Genomic DNA, 17,570 nt, shown 5'->3' on the forward strand with positions numbered 1-17,570 from the left:
CACCCCCTGCAGGCTACGTACGAGCAATCCTGGTCTAGAGGAAGAAGGCAATCTCCCAATTACCCAACTCCCCATGGGCAACTCCACGCAAGTTCAGGCTTGCTTCTTGTTTGTTACTTGGTAAATTCTGACAGCATGTCAGCTCTGTCCTCTCCTCAGTAGCCATCAGATGTTGATAGGAGGAGCAGGTGTGCTTCCTGGGGTGCAAATAAAATGATGGTCTGAATTCCTACTCCCTTTTCGAGAGCATAAGTCCATTGTTATAAGGATGGAAACATGGAGCTGTCTTTCTCACGTCATATTACAGCTCCCGTGTGACAGAGTGATGTGCTGTTTCCTGACAGACCCCCTGGCAAACAAAGCTGGAGCACAAATTGGTGGCAAAAATCTTCCCTTTAAGACCTCTACAATTCACCTGCTGAAACTGGGGTTTAAATACTTCCCCTAGTGGATCTCAGCTGGGGGAAGGATTACTCTGTCCCAGGCACTGCTTGGAAATGTGTGGTGCACTTTGAGGTGTCTCGATGAAGAAAAGGGACTGCTGTTGGCATATAATGCCTGGAGGCCAGGGCTTCACATACAATGAAGACTTGCACTGGAGAAAATGCCAATATGGCTTTTCTCCTGGGTTGTTCACAGTAATAGCTAAGACTTCCTCTCTTCCACCCCAGAACCTAAATAGGCCACCAAGCCCCTTGTGAATCTGTCATCTGATTCTTCAGATCTCATTTGGTTCACACACCTTATGGGAGAAATTTTAAAAAGAGCTGCATATACCCTCACACTTTTTTTAGTTGACATCTACAATTTTTCATCCTAAAAACGTAAATAGTTGCTGAGGATATAATTTACTGCATATTGTAAAACTAACATTTAAATGTAAAACTATTACATCACTTGTCTAAATGAATTCAATAGGGTCTAAATACTAAGGTGATTTTAATACCCACCACCATCCATTTTAAAAATACATGAACAAGCTCTTTAATAAGAAGTCTACCTTAAATTTTTTTTTCCTTAAAATTGTATTTCCAATTCACTTCCCCCACAGAATTATATCCTAATGTAATGTATTTGTTATGCTTCAAAGTCTTTTATTAATCAACCTATCAAACTGCTCTGAAACAAAAATATGTATGTTAATTAGATTATCCCCATTTCCCGGGACATAAAATTCTAAGTGTTCATTTTTTCTTCTAGGTTGAGTTATTACTGCAATTATTTTTCATATCATGATCAAAACCACATACCTGTATTTTTAACATTAGCAAATAATTATTAGAGAAAAAGCAAAATTTTATTGGAAATGCATCTTCATCAGAGTTATGATTTCTTTTTTCAATTAGTGCAAGTATCCATGGATAAATACTGCTCATGGATAGAACAAATGGAATTATTACCAATTATATTTTTATGTTTCTATTTGTTCTTTAAATGTAAACCCTGAGAAAACTTTTTCACATATATAAATGGGTAGGAATAAACCAATTTTGTTAGCTCAACTCTCCTGACTTTTTATCTTCTTCTGAACAATATCCCAAAGATCATAGTGAGATCCTTCATCAAAACTTATTTTTGTTCATACATCAGTTGCCATTTTTATTAGGTCTCCTTCAGTGTCATTGAAAGGAAAAAGTTGGCAACCCCACTGCCAAAGGGTTTATTACTTGGGCTTGGGCCTTGTACCTTTGCGATTCTTTGGCCCTGAGGGTTTGCCTGCTGGAGCAAAGCATCCTAGGGAGGTTGGGGTGGGTGCGAGGTTTCATTTCTTTGGTAGCAACAGGTGTGTTTTCTCAAGGCAAGGTAACATAAGAGAAGCCACTTAAAGTCTACCTTTACCCCAAGAGTTTGCTTAGTCAGTTATGGTTTAGAAAAGACCTACAGGAAAGTCATAACAAAACACATCTGTGCACCTTAGTGCCTCATGGAGATGTTTTTGTTACCTGAGTATATACAGATCCTAGTTTAAAGTTCACTATTGTAAATAAATGTAAAATAATCCACTCTCTACTTCACCCTCATGTGTTCCTTTTGTTGTTTTTTATCTTTGTCTAGACCTCGGTCATCTCTCATCTAGACTAGGAGTTTTTGAAATACATTGAGAGAAATACAATGCAGGCCACATACATAACTTAAAATGCTCTCGTAGCCACATTACGGCTAAAAAGTAGGGGGAAAAAAGGTATCATTAGTAATATACCATTTATTTGACACACTACTATATGCCAATTGTTATCTATAGAAACATTAATGGTGGTCTATCTTATGTGCCTTTGTATATTCTTTTGCATTTAAGTCTTTGAAATCTGGTATATTTTCCACATTTGCAATATATCTCAATTCAGACTACCCATGTTTTAAGTGTTTAATAGGCACATGTGGCTGCTGGTTGCTATATCCCCATAGTGTAGCTTTCTACTGTCATTAATCAGCTAAAAGCCCCTATCTTTCACTTCAACTTTGAATAATTCTGTATACTCTTCAATACAAAATCCAAAAACTCCTTGCTGTGGCCTGCATTCCATGATGATCAGGCTCCAGCTTGTGTCTCTAGCTTCACTGCTCACCAAGCTCCAGAGCCCCAGCATAACTATGCCCGTTTCTGTTTCTTATCTGGGGCTCCCTCTGCAGATCCTGTCCTGCTGTGTTCCCCCCACCGTCACCTCCATTCTTTGAGGTTTAATTCCTAGCACAGAAGCTGGACTGAATAAATAAGTGATTTCATGAATAAGTTACTTATTAAATGTATTTAGTGAATAAATCTACCCGACCAAGGGGGTGCAACAATTACATCTGTAGAAAAAGGACAGGAGAGCCTGTGGGAGAACACATAGGATGCTTAAATACAAAGACTAAGTGCTTCTCCAGGACATAGGGAAAAAGGAACCTGGCTGAGCAATTGTGTCTGCTTCCCCCACTTATCATATCAGAAAGGCAGCTGTGAAATAAAAATAAGGGGGCAACAGGAGGAGGGCACTCCATCTATATGAGCAAAACAACTTGCCAAGCCAGCTTTCACAATGAGCTGCTCAGAGCAGTTGCAGACTATCTTTAAAGCAAATAGCTATCCCAAAACGGTAAGTCAAAAAATGCTAATTCCTTTAACCATGCTGATACTTGCAGAGATGCGACATACCTCCCCTCATGGCTTTTCAAATGTAAGACATAATCAGTAGCCCTAATATTGGAAATGGATAGTGAAGGTTGTGTGGCAATTTCTCCCAGTCTGGCTAATGATATCACAGAGAGCTTTGTCCAAAATGAAGATATGTTATCATACTGTAGAACCGGCCATATTAAGGTCCCAGATATTAAGGTCCTTGAATAAATAAAACACCCGTTCCATGTCTTTGAACCTTTGCAGGAGCCTGAAGATTTCAGAAAGCTTTCTTTTGCTGTCTGGGCTTTCTTCTTAGTCTTTTGTTCATAACAGTGCAGCTTGAGGTCAAGGTAGTTGCCAAATTCATCTTCATTCCCCATCAAATGGCACACGGAAGAGGGAAATGGACAGTTCATATGTGTTACATTAAATAAAGTTTAAATTACAGATTTATCACCTAATATCTAAGTGCTTAAAGAATACATATCCCAGGAAAAGTAACAGATATGTGTTCACTTATTTAAACAGATTATTGAGTCCTTAACACATGTATAACACTGTGCTAGAATTTCAGGATATAATGACAAATTAGACCACTTTCTTACCTGAGGATTTTAAACATCTAGTTAAGGAGACATAGTCCAGTACCCGAGAGCAGAGAAACTCACGTGGTATTTATTGAATAGTAATGTGAGTCTTGGATTTAGGAGCTGTGGTCCAGGATTATTATATTCCCAGCAGCCAATGAATGATTAGCAGGTACACAATGAACGTTGGATAAATGGATAACTGAGGCTGCGATTTTTCCCTTTTTTTTCAATAATACCAATGATAGTTCTCCTTTCTTTTCAAACAACTCAATATAAGGTGAAGGAGAGAAGTAGGGAGAAAATAAAGTTTGGAGATTTTCTGTTTTTATCGGGCCAGCAATCCAGCAAACCTCCTTCCCCTGGGCTTTTCCACTGCAAAGATTGACTCACCCTAGGAAAGGCCAAATACCTCCCACCAGAATTTTTCCATAGGGTTCTTTCTGGTTCTAAAATATTTCTGTAGGAAACTGAGAAAGTCTGTTTCAGGAAAACACTTCAGTGAAACCTCTACCACTCCAGGGCCTCAATGTGTCACTGTACCCAGCTGACTAGCTGGGAGGTGCTCAGGAATTGGGGAGATCATGACTTTGTTATTTTAGGAACTTTGCACATAAGTAATTTGCATGCAACGTCATGTTTACCTAGAAAACAGCATCTACTTGTGGCAAACAGGGAAAACATGATATTTTGCTAAATGTGCTATTAAATGCCCAGGATATTTGTTTCCCATCTTTATTAATTGCCCTTACATTTGTGAGCAAACAGAAGTTTTGTCTCCCTGACTTCATTGAAATTTCATTATAAGCAAACAGAAGTGTTACAAATGACCACATATATATGCACATACACAGCTACAGGCTTTTAAATCATTTATTAATTTAAGAAAGGTGATTTTCTTTCTAAGTGGGACACACTGAGGAGAGGGAGCCTGCCCAAACTCTAGTTGAGACCTTACTGTGTGTTTGGTTCTTTGCCTACCTACACAATTCCGTTAAATCCTCATGACCATTAGTGGTTTTATATTGTCATATCCACTTTAAAGTGAGGAATCAAGGACTCAGAGAGGTTACATCATTTACCCAATGTCACAGATTAATAGGGAGAACTAGAATTCAAACCTTGAGCTAAGTGTGTTTTTTTAAAACCAAAGAGCTTGTTATGTCAAAATGACATGCAAAGATAAATACTATTACTTGTCCTCCAGTAGATTCCTCTTAATCTAAATCAGTCATTCTCAATAGGGGTGATTGTGTCTCCACAAGGGACATTGGTCTGGAGACACATTTGAGTGCCATGACTGAGGGGCTGCTACTGGCATGTAGTGTGTAGAGCCAGGGATGCCGCTAGACCTCCTCTGGTGTGCAGGGCAGCCCCACGTGAAAGAATGGTCCCAAATGTTAGTGGTGCTGAGGAAGAAACACTGGCATAAGTGAGAATAGAAGATACCATGTTAGCTACAATTCTTTTAGTCGCTAGAAATAAAACCAATATCTACTTGAATATTTTTTCAAGAATTTACTGGAAGGATATTGAAATATCTAGTGTCGTTAAAAGAGTTGAACAACCCAAGACTCGGGAGTGGCAGGTTGTTCAAGGGTCTTAGTACCAGGAATGCATGGACTTCAGTCTCTGGAACACTGCAGTAAACATACCTCACTCAACCGAAAGCATTCAGTCTCTCCATCTGGGAATAAAAGAATATTAACTCAATTTGGGTCAGATGACCATCTCTGTATATCCTGGTTCTGTGTGACCACCCATTTGCACCAGGGACCACTCCCCAAAAAGGCAACCTCTTCACAATAGGTCCACCACCAACCTGTATCGTTTCCTTCTGACATGAGCCAGTAAATAGTGTCACATGAGGACATCTGATATATGTCATGTGAGTTCAAGGTGAGTGATCCCATGGATCTTCTTTAGCTTGTTAGTGCCAAAGATTAACTATGTAACTTATTTTGTAAAATCCTTGGTGGTGTTTTGGATTCTGACTAAATGATCTCTTGAGCCTTCACTGAAGTTTGGGCTTGACCAGATCTTTAGATCTAAAGCTATAATTTAGTTCTTGGTGAACATAAATCTATTTAGCTTAGTTCTTAAGGAAACTGGGCTTTTTCTCATGGATCTCACCTTACTTGTAAAACTGTCAACCCAATTCTCTCGTCCAACTATCACAGGCACTATAATTTCAATTCAGGTTTATATTTGACAAATGTATATAGAACATCATTATGTTCTAATCACTTAATTTTAAATCTTTCTATCATTTAACAGTAGTTTATCGTAGACAGAGTAAGATTCATATGGTGAAGTTATTTGCATAATTTCACATAGGGAGTGGAGGAGCCAAGCCTCAGACACAGGTGTGCTGGTTTTTCTCTCTTACCACCTCCTTCCCCATCAATTTTCAGTCCTGTGCTGTTCTGTGCCCTGCAGCTGGTCCTTCTAGCATCTTCAGGGTTCTTTGCTCTCTGGTCTCTGGTCAGGTTTGGGCAATAGGAGGCAACCACTGTACACAGGCTGCTAATGGAAGAGAAAGGTTAAAGTATTGATGTCCCCTCTCTCCAGAATTTTGAGACCTGCTCTTTGGCTTCACTCTCTGTGCCTACAGCTGCTGGTGGGGGAAGCGCCCTCCGTGGCTCTGGCTCTCCCAGGCCCCAGGGACCCTCTCTCTTCCCCTTGATGTCTCAGACACAGCTGTGGGAAAATACCCTTACTATTGCTTGTCCTTCCCTGAACATGTCAGCGTTCTTACTGTTCCATTTAACCTTGACTCTTTCCATAGAAATTTCTTCATTCAACCTTCTTGACTTAAACCTTTCTAAGTGGAATTTAAGTGCTATATTTGGGTGCTTTGTGTGGTATATTCTCACCCTCCAAAGCTAAGGATGAGCTCTTCCCCTGTGTGGACCACCTCTCACCCAAGTATCCCATTTAAAGTTAGGCTGGGAACACAGCTTAGGAAATACAATTTACCACTAATAGGTTCCTAGAATATTGCTACTTAAATTTTATCTGGTATCTTTTAGATATATCAGTAATCCCCAAATGACTTAAATATATATATTTCCATAAAATCAAAATTGCATTTATCTTGGCTGCTAGGAAACATAGAACAAAATGTGATAATCAATTACAGTAATTCTATTTGTTTATTTTTAGAGCATTTTATTACCTTCTTCACTCTTTTTATTGCCATTTTAGCATTAATTGTATATATTTAATTCAGTCCATGTTCTTGTTGAGGAAAGATGGCTTATATACTGTTTATAATAGGAAAACAATTTGGCACAAGGGGAAAATAATGGAATTGGACTAGAGACTTGGTTTCAACATGAAATTGCAGTCATTTTAAAATTTAGTTTTCTCATCTGTAAAATGGCATTAATGTCTGTCTTACCCTAATTTGTGTAGCTTCACTTAAATTTGAAACAGATTCACAATTAGAATGTTGTTGCATGATGTTGTTAATAATATTCTTACTTCTAATTAGGTAATGGACAAGGTATGTTTGACAGTTAGAGGTCAAAACCCTCCAACATTCTTTACAGGAATGATAGGCTGACTAAGGGAAGCAGGGTAGGAGGGGGCACACAGGAGCACCCACCGGGACAGCACAGACACGGAAGTAGGACGTCATGGTGCCAGCACAGTACAGTACATTGTAGGTGCTCCATAAATGTGTACTGAATTGATGAGTGATAAGTATTAGAAATTCTTCCAAGAATAGTGGAGAGCCTTCTGTACTGACATCTGATAGAGGTTCCTGCTAGTTATTACCACTATATTCAATGATTTTCATGCAACCAAAACACAATTCAAGGGGATCAGTGAGCTCTGGGACAGAAGAGCTCTAACTGTGCCTACTGGATGACTGGGTTGAGGGGAAGGAAGGGGAAGTGTGTGATAGTGGAGAAGAATAGGAGAAAGCCTAGCTGGGAGCTTGGCATTCAAGCTCAGAATTCCTTCTGTACGTACAGAGATTGGCAATAGTGATGGATATCAGGCTAAGACAATCAGGGTATAGACCAGGTGTGTGTGTGTATCTTATTAGGTTTTCTACTTGCTAGCCTGTGACCTGGGGAAATTATAAACCTTTCTAAGTGGCAGGATTTTTGTTTGTTTTGATATCTAATCTGAAAATGGAGATAATGATAACATTTGTAGTGTTACTGTAAGTATTACACATGAAAATGCCTGCAATATGCTTAGTGATCAAAAAGTTACTACGGTTATGGCTATTCGCAAGAATGCAGTTCCAGGTCAGAGTTGTACCAGACATAAGTTCCCATAGATGCCTCTGACTCAAGGACTTCTAATAAAATATACAAATGACAGAGTATTTTTTATAGAACTGGGTAGCCATGCCACAGCTTGAGTGGGAGCCTGAGGGAATGGTGACAGGTTAAAGTGGAGGCTGATCCTGAGGATCTCTCAGATCGCATCCTGTATTGTGAGAAGACAAACCAGAAGCCACCAGAGAATCAGAGCCAGCAGAAGACTGGTCCACAGAGAAGAGGGGGCTATAGGAAGCTACCTATGGAAAATAGTCTTTAGAATCCGTAAGAAAGCAAGATGACTATTTGTGTGGAATCTATTAAGAAATGTAACTTAAAACATTTGGTTTATATTAAAACAAATATGGCTATAGTATGGAATATAGTGCATATAACTTTGAAAAGCTCCATGTGCCTGGTCCATAGTTTAAGTGCCTATTATTTGTCACCTATGTCAATTATTTCCCCTCTTTTCTACCACTTTGTACATGTTACCAGACCTACTGGAAAGCAGTGATACTTTCCTGTATGTTTCTTTTTCAGCAGCAATTCCTTGGTTCAATTTTATTGTGTTCCACATCTCAGTAGGCAAGCACTGGGTGTAACAAAAAAAATTATGAAATGCAATCTGTCTCTTTAATAAAAACAAGGAAATTGCAATCATAAAATTCATTCATAAAATACAGAAATAATTAGTTCACTGCACTGTTCACAATATCCTGTTTCTAAAGTGCCCTAAACCAGAATATTCCACTGAAACTCATGACATTTATTGATCTAATTTATAGCTTTTTGTTGTTTGCTGGAACCATAGGTTATGAAGGCTAGACAGTATTAGCCCAGGAAATCAGGATTCATCTAATAGTAATACGAATTCTGTTTATTCTCTTCATTTCATGGATAAGCACCCAGTTTTCTTTCAAGTTCACATCAGGTACTACAGATATTCACAGGCTGGCATTTATGAACACATGAACTAAGTAGATGGGGTGAATACTACCTTGTTATTTAAAAAAAAATCCTAAATGAAGCTTGAAAGAGGTGAATTGAGGGTAGTTAAGTGAATGTGCTGCTTCACCTACAGGTAGTAAAATTAAGGAGCTCATCAATCCCAGCAGTGTTATCAGTTTATAAATGTAATAAGAAAGAGGCAGTGCAATATGCTGCAAAGAGGCAGGCACACCTGGGTTTCAATCCAGCTCCACTATGTAAATAATTGCTTAAGTGTTGCAATTTGCAGTTCCCTTGTTTTTGAAGCTGGGCATTATGGTACTTGCCTTATAGGGTGGTTAATACAGAACAAGAGTTGTCTCTGCGGAGTACCAAGCACAGCGCTTGCACATGGAATATGTCCCATAAATGCTGCTTTCCTTCCTTTTGAGTAGATTTTAATAAAATAAGGGATGACAGATCTCTCTGTCATTCTCTAAAAATTGTCAAGACATAAGATTTCTCTCTTCTCCCATTTTTTCCAAATGAAAACATCTGTGGTAGCTTATTATAAAAAGACTTCTGCCTGACAGAAGTTAATATATAAGTATTTGTGTATACATACTCATGCACACATATATACATATATATTTGGCAGTTGTTGAATAGAGAAGAGTGAGAGTGAGTAAACAGAAAATGTTAATGAAAAATAACTTTTCAAGAGGGGGAAATGCAATCTACCTGACCACAGCATCAGGATTGGCTCTGCCTGCTCTGGGACCAGAGGGATGAGGAATGGGCAGGTAAGAGAGGTGAGGGGAGAGAGAAGCAGAAACCCTGTACCCCATGAAGGGGATACTCTGCTTGGAGTTTCAGGTTAATTAACTGAGAACTAGATTCATTGTGATTCCCACTTGCCTGTGTTATTATGTAAAGGAAGGTACACTTTCAGTAAGTGTAAAAATCTCCTATTTTTGGCTTTCTTAAATAAATAAATATTTATTAAATATAATATTTAATTATATAAATAAAAAATAAAAAGTCTTTTAAAAAAATAAATAAAAGACTTTCTTAAATGGCTTCTCTCCACCTTTTTATTCCAACAATGGTGAATCTTACAAATGGGGTCTTTCATTAAGGATCTGATATTACCTATGAGTACCCAGTCTCAATAAAATCCTTGTCAAAGAAATTGTATTTGCTTGATTCCATTAGTATTTTATATAGTGATCTTATTAGGAATGTCAGGGTTCAGTCCTTTAATATCTTACCAGCCTATTAAATATATTATACTATTTTCACTCTCAGAAAGACTCAAAATTTGGCTTTGGGGAACACCTGCTGCCCTGACATACGTCACCTTGGAGGAGGCAGACAAGAGTGCCGTGCTAAGATTCAGGGGGAAAGGTCAGAACACTTTGAGAGAAGCCTCTCCTGTTCCTGTCTCTTCCACTCACTTCTTTCTCCTTTAAAACTGATTTTATGTATTAGAAGAGAAAATGTTGATACAGAATGTCACCATCAGGCTTTTAGAAATGAGAGGTTTCCTGTAACACTTTCTCTCTTTCTCAACAAGATGAATGTTATATGAGGAGGAAAGTGTTAAAGAACATCAAAAAGTATGATTTAAAACTGGGGATTTCAGAAATCAAATCTGTAGAGAAAAGGAAACAGTATAAAGCTACTTAGCATTCTAATGAAGATGGCCTGGCTTTGAATGTGGGCGCACCCAAAGCTGAAGACAAGAGGAATCAAGGCTGTGCGGGGTGTTTGGTAGTGTCTCGCGTATGTGCCATCGGGATCGCAGAGTAAATGATCTCGATAGTTCTGCTGCTTCTCTAAAATGGATCAGTGTCTTGAATGATCTGCCTTTTCATTTTCCAAATGATTTATAGCAAAGTCTGCTTTAAATTACTGAAAAAGAACGCTTTCTTAAGACTAAATGAAAAAAGCCAAGCTGGGGGTATAATAATAACCATAACAATAGCAACAGTGCTGTTAACTTTTTTGAAATGGCAAAGCTCTTCAAGAAGCAGCATGGCGGATTCTGGACTTGAGTTATACAGATCTGGGTTCAAATCCTGTGTGACCTTGGACAGGTTATTTAGCATTAGCTTCCTTTTACATAAAATAGAATTAGAAACTGTACCTACCTCATCGGGTTGTTCTGATATTAAACATGGTAATATGTACACATTGCTTGGTACCAGAAAAGATGATAAGTTAGCATTCTTTGACCTATTTTTACATTTTATAAAGATCTAAATTACAGATGAGGAAACTGGGACACAAATCTTGAGTTAAAAAGTTAATAAGAGGTAGAATCAGAATGTGAATTCCAGGCTTCTTGCTGAATCTCATTCTCATTCCTTATATGCCATCACACAGTGATTCACCATAGTGCAGTTTCTCTACCCAGCTGAGGCTCATCAATAATCCCAATTAGTTACTCTTTTATTAGAAGAGTAAATTTGCATTTCTTGGGAACTCTTATTATATTCTCTTATTATATTCAAAAAGATATTTTAGTGCAGTACAACCTAGGCATAGTATTACAAACTTTATTTCCGTAAAATATATGGTAGCCCTATTGTGAAGCTTTTGGAATAATCAGCATTAGCCAGCTGCTGAGAACGTGAATTTATGGGTGATCAACTTATATCTGGGTTTTCATTATGTATGACATGTTATTGCAAGATTTTCATATAGTTAATCATTTCATTTGGTGAAAAAATTAAATATAATATTGATGTGGTGTAACTGCAAGATTAATGGTAATAGTAACTATGGCAGGAAATATGCTTCCATAAACACTGATAAATATCAGTTTACTATAGAGCCTCATTCCTGGGACACATAGGAAGACCTCATTTTCCAGCTTGCCTTGCATATGCAGGGCTGACATGGGAAGACTACATTTCCCACCTTCCCTTGCATGTGACTGTATGACAACTGGCCGATAGGATGAGGGTAATCAATTGAAATAACTTCCAGACCAGATCTTAGAAAAATCCCATACAACTCTTCATCCTTGATTTTACTTTCTGTAGTGGCCTTAGAAAGCACAATAGAGACAGTGTACTGGTAGGATGGGAGCAGCCAGGGGGCCTGAGCCACCATTCAGAGAACTGCTAAAAAGAGCTGCCAAACCCGCGCTGATGGCACTGTGAGTGCGAAACAACCTTTGTTGGGTTAAGCCTCTGAGATTTCAGAGGTAATATGTTTCCACAGGTAGCCTATCCTGTCCTGGCTAGTATGACAATGAAGCATTGAGCACTGCCCTTGTACTAGACACTAAATCAAGTACTCTATATATCTAATTTAATCTTCAAGACAGAGAGATAAAATAGGTATTACTGTGACAGCCATTTTTCGATGAGAAAATTGAAATTTAGAGCAGCTAAGTCATGTGCTTGTGATCAAAGCAGCTAGAAATGCCCAAACTGGGATTTGAATTCATATCTGTGTCTCCAGAGCCTGCCAACTTGATGAATAGGTTATATTTCCATATATTAGGTAAATAAACCATTAGTTGATAAGTAAGAAATCTCAGTAGGCCAGTCAGCTAATCTGCTAATCGTGAGGGCCTGGGCTCCAAGGCGCCTGTGAGGAGAAGGATGAAGGTAACAGAGCGTGGCAGGCAGTACACTGCTTAGAGTCTGCCAGTGTAGACTCCAGGATAAATGCAGAAGCTGTTTTCAGAGAAAACACCATCTTCAATGATGTTGCAGAAAAACTGCTCTATAATTTATTTTATGATACATTTCTGGGGTGGGAAGAATCTCCTGAACTGAGTAATGAGAGGAGGTAAAAACTGAGGTTGTGAAATAATACCTTGAATGTTTCATTATAAAAAATAATTTCATTTTTTATATTTTCAGTTAGTAAATGAAGTTTATGTTTGTTAGCTAGGAATTATAGAAGATATTCATTCCCTTGTCATCTCCATGTCACATTTCAGGTGACTGCTGCCAATTTAATGGCAATAACTCCTTGTGAGTTGTCTAGTGAGACTTTTTTTAGACCAAGGAAACACAAAGTATAAATTATTGGTTTGGGTTTTAGAAATCTTTTTGTTTGGTTTGGGGTAATAACATTTTATCAGTGCACATGTTAGAGGGAAAGTACTACATAGAGTATGAACCATTCCTTTGTTTTGAAGAAAAGCGTATACGCGCACACACACACACACACACATACAGACACACACACAAACATGTCTAATGTATATGTAACTATATATATAAATGTGTGTATACACATGCCCATACATAGACATATAGACATATATAACAATATGTGTACATTTGTGTGTGTGTAGTAACTACCATAACCTTAAAAATACATTGTCTCTGATAGAAGGAAGATTTCAAAAACTTTCAAGGACAGATGTTTCTTAAACTATGCAAACATAGATACATAGCTTAGCACACTGATGACAATCTCTAAGAGGCATCCATGGCATCACATGCTGTTGGAGCATATAATTTTACTAATTTCACAATAAATAGTTATTTGAAAATTTACTAATTACTAACAGCTTGATACATGATTAGAACAAGGTTTAGAAAGTATTAACACTCAAACACATGAGTTAACTTTTCTTGTAACACTTAATTTCAATTCCCTTTCAATGTTGTTAAAAATAAATAAACATATAGCAAATGCCTTGAATGTGCCTAAGCATTTTGCCATTAGGAAATTCGAAATGAATTGTGTAGCACTCCTGCTCAAAAGGAATTTATAAGCTTGTGGGAAGACTAATTACCATTGGTATTAGAGCAGCTTCTGTTTTCCCTCCTGTTTTGTGGAGCAATGTTAGTTTCCCACCATGGTGCCTCATGTGATGCCATGTGTGTACTGCACATCCCAGCAATTTGCTATCACTGACCTCTCTATACATCAGGTCTCCAAGCCTCTGAAGAATGAGGACTCAACTGTGTCTGGCTTATAACACATCAGAAAGAAGGTGTTAATTCACTTTCTTAAGATTGCTAATTAGGTGTGGAATATTCATCCTTGTAGTGCAAAAGAGAGCTGGCTCATACCTTTTTCAAGAAAGATTGTAAGCAGTTTTTCCGTGTAGTCATTCTTGCTGCATCTTTTACTTCCAGATCTGAAATGTAAAGTTCGAAGAAGGCAGCAGTATGCATGTCTTCCTTGTTTCGGGGTTGGGCGTTGAGTCAGGGAGGACAGTGGATTTGGGCTCATAGCTTCCTCTGTCTGGGCAGACTACAGATGAGTTATGCCTGTTGTCCCATCTGGGGCGAAGTCACAAGTATGCTGCAGGATTAAATTGTATGGCATATAGAAAGCAATAAACAATAACTATGAATATTTGTAATATAATTTATTATTTATATATCACAGAGATTAATTCCTTTTGCTCCCAGAAATACTTAAATTTTGTCCCAGTGTTTCCTTAACTACTTCAAATTATCTATCAGACATGAATTCCACATTGACAGGGTCAAAATATAATTTGCTTTATAGGTAAAAAGGGAAACAACTTAAATTATAAATGTGCTATCTTGTAAGATATCACAACTAAAGTCTCTCTCACTTTAAATCATTGAAGTGTTTTTTTCTCATAGTTTATTTTAATTAAGGTTTTAAAGATTATATATAATACATTAGCTGATTTCTGATTTATACTTTTGCCACTTAATGGTCCTTTAAAAAATAATTTATTGGTTTCTTTCCCTGTATGGTTTTTAAAATATTTTTAAACACTTGTAAACAGAGATATAAAGGATCTGTTATGCTGTAAGGTAGAATGTGTGACCTATAGACCCATGGATGTCCCCATGACCTTTAAGGACTTCATGAGGTCAACTCTATTTTCATAATAGCATTAAGTACTAAGAAACAGTACTAGTACCGAGAAATTCTTTGCCTTTTAAACTGTGTTGACATTGTACTGATGCTTGTACTGGTGCAAAATCAATAATGCATTAAATCCATGACCATTAGCATGAGTGTAATTGCATTTATCATCACTTCCATTTGTTTTGTTCTTTTTAAGTGAATTTCACTTATGAATATCCTTGATAAAAAGCAGTAAAATTATTAATTGTAGTAAATCCTGAACCTAGAAAACATATCTTCTTTTATTATTCTGTATAGTGAAATGAATACTCATGTAAAGCAACTGTTGCATATTAAAGTGTGATGGTTGAAAACACTAATGAAAGCACTAGCTTGATTGAGTTATGAGCTGAACTAGTCACTTTTTCACGGGACATCATTTTTACTTGAACTAAGGATTGAAAGATAAAATTATGGTTATTACACTTGGTTATTTGGTAGACATTCTCTTGAAAATGAGGGGCATGAGTCTGTCACTTCAAAGAAAACAACCAACAGTATTTGTTGATAATGATAAAATTAAAGCTTCCAAGTAAAGGTTAGAATTTGAGAAACATGTTCAATACCATGAGCTTGACAGCTTCCAGTACTAAAAATCCTTTCTGTTGAGATCAGGATGATACTAGAAAGTACAACTTTTTGATATAATATTATGAAATGCATCAACATTTGGAAGATCTGCATAACTCAATAAATCAGTATTTTTCTAAATGCCTAATGTGTAATATAAAATCATGCATGGGCCAAAGATCCATTGAAGTGCAAAATAGACCAATACATTTTAATGTAACACAAAAATTTTACTGACATGCTTTCAGATATCACACTGCAAATAACCTTTAAAAAAAGCTCCACTTGTCAAGTTCTGGTACAGTACCAATTATCTGAAAATGCTATTAAAATTTCTTCCATTGTCTAACTACATATATTTGTGAAGCTGGATTTTTTTTTGTATAGTTCAATAAAAACAACATATCAAAACAGATTGATGCAGAAGCAGGTATGAAAACTCAACTGTCTCATAGTGTCAGACATTAAAAAAAAGGTGCAAAAATGTAAATCAAGGCCATTGTTGAGTTTGTTTTGTTTTGTTTTGTAAAATAGTTAATTTTCAGAAAAATAAAAATCAAAAGGTCATTTTGCTACTTAAAATGCATATTGTTTTTAATAAATACAGCTGTTGTTATTATGGACAAAGCCAGGAATAACAAAAACATAGACCCAGATTAATTACACTGAAGGAAGTTGCTGGTATCATCTGCTTACATCATTCCAGCCACCAGGATGGCTGCCTCCAACTCTAGGCATATCAAAGTACACAATGTACAATTGCCATCGTCTTTTTATTCCTTTCTTTTCCAATGTCTCAAGGATTAACTTCTGCCTTGAACCTCTACCTTAAAGGCCAACAGTAACTCTCTTCTTCCCTTTAGACATTTCCTACTTGTATTTCTGCCTGTTAATCCAAATGTAAGCAATGTATGTTCCTTATAGGCAAGTTCAAAGTGTCGCCACGGTGTTTGTATTCCAGTACTTCTTACCACAGTTCTTAGTTCATTCAGGCTGCTGTAACAAAAATACCACACACCCAGTGGCCTCAGCAATATTTGTTTCTCGCAGATCTAGAGGGCAAGTCCAAGAACGAGGCACCAGCCCATTGGGCGTCTGGTGAGAATCCCTTCCCTGGATCCTAGATGGCACCTTCTCTTGGTGTCCTCTCATGGTGGGAGGGGCCAGGGAGCGCTCCGGTGCTGCTTTTGTAAGGACGCTAATCCCATTCGGGAGGGCTCCACCCTCACGCCCACTGCACCTCCCAAGGACCCCACCTCCAAATACGATTACTTTGGGGATTAGATTTCCATATATATGAATTTTGAGGGGATACAGACATCCAGCCTGTAGAACACAGGATAGATACTCAATATCTGTGGGATTTGAAGAAATAGCTGATAATCTGAAGTACTTCAATAGAGCAACAGTTTAAAAGGCCCTGATCAAAACTATAGCAATAAAAGAGGAGCTTTGCACTCTTCCCCTCTTTTTCTCCCTCCTTCTGCATCTATCCATTCATCCACTTGTCCATCAATCTCACAGGTATTCACATTAATATGGAAAACTTCTTGTATTTAATTCTAAGATGCCAGTGATTATAAAATGCACCAATTTAGCTACAGCTTACAGGAGAGGAACAGGGGAAAACATAATTCTTAAAAAATGAACCAATAGTACTATGCATTTAGCTACACAATTTCAAACAGTACTCTTCATTATAACCATCAAAATTTTTGTCTAGACCTTCTTTGATTGAGTCTAAAGTGTTAGCCATAAATCACTTTTAGCCACTAACTAGTATACATAATATTAGTGACAACATGCTGCTTCTCTGCTTGTCATCCAGACCATTTTGTCCTATTTCAGACTGTTATAATGTTTTTTGAGCCAAATTAAAAAGAAATACCTGGATTTTTCCACATTTGGATGATCCTGACATTTTGAAATTTCTGTTACTGGATTACATATTATGGGAAGTGAAATAGCTCAATTTGCAAGTCAGCAAAAGGCTTTTGACAGGTAGATGTTATGTGCCTGAGTGTAATCCTTCAAGATGCATAAATTGGTCACACTACCTTCTCCTAGGGTTGAAAATACCGTTATATAATCCCCCAAATTTGACAGTTTCTAGGACCTTTAATTGCAATGCCTGATGTATGATAGACAGTCTTTGACATATAAAATAATTTTATATTTCAGTGGAGCTTCATGGTACTGTATAATCTTTTTGGAGACATTTTAAATGACAATTAG

The sequence above is a fragment of the Manis javanica genome, chromosome 11 (genome assembly GCF_040802235.1).
Source record: "Manis javanica isolate MJ-LG chromosome 11, MJ_LKY, whole genome shotgun sequence".
In the NCBI taxonomy this organism is placed as follows: Eukaryota; Metazoa; Chordata; class Mammalia; order Pholidota; family Manidae; genus Manis; species Manis javanica.